The following is a 211-nucleotide window of genomic DNA, read 5'->3' on the forward strand; positions in this document are numbered from 1 at the left end:
TGAAACAAAGTTTACCGACTATAGCGTACAATGCCGGGGTGGAAAACTCATGTAATCAAGTATGTACGTACTAAATGTGTGCATATGCACATAGGCAGTGAAAAGGGGCCGAAATCAAGAAAAGTGCAAAAGAAAAGTGGAAGTGACAAACGGTATGAAGCTTTGGAGCGCTAAGCAAATTGCTTGTCTAGTACTTACTTGTGTATGAATG

This window comes from Anastrepha ludens, chromosome 5 (genome assembly GCF_028408465.1).
Source record: "Anastrepha ludens isolate Willacy chromosome 5, idAnaLude1.1, whole genome shotgun sequence".
NCBI lineage: Eukaryota > Metazoa > Arthropoda > Insecta > Diptera > Tephritidae > Anastrepha > Anastrepha ludens.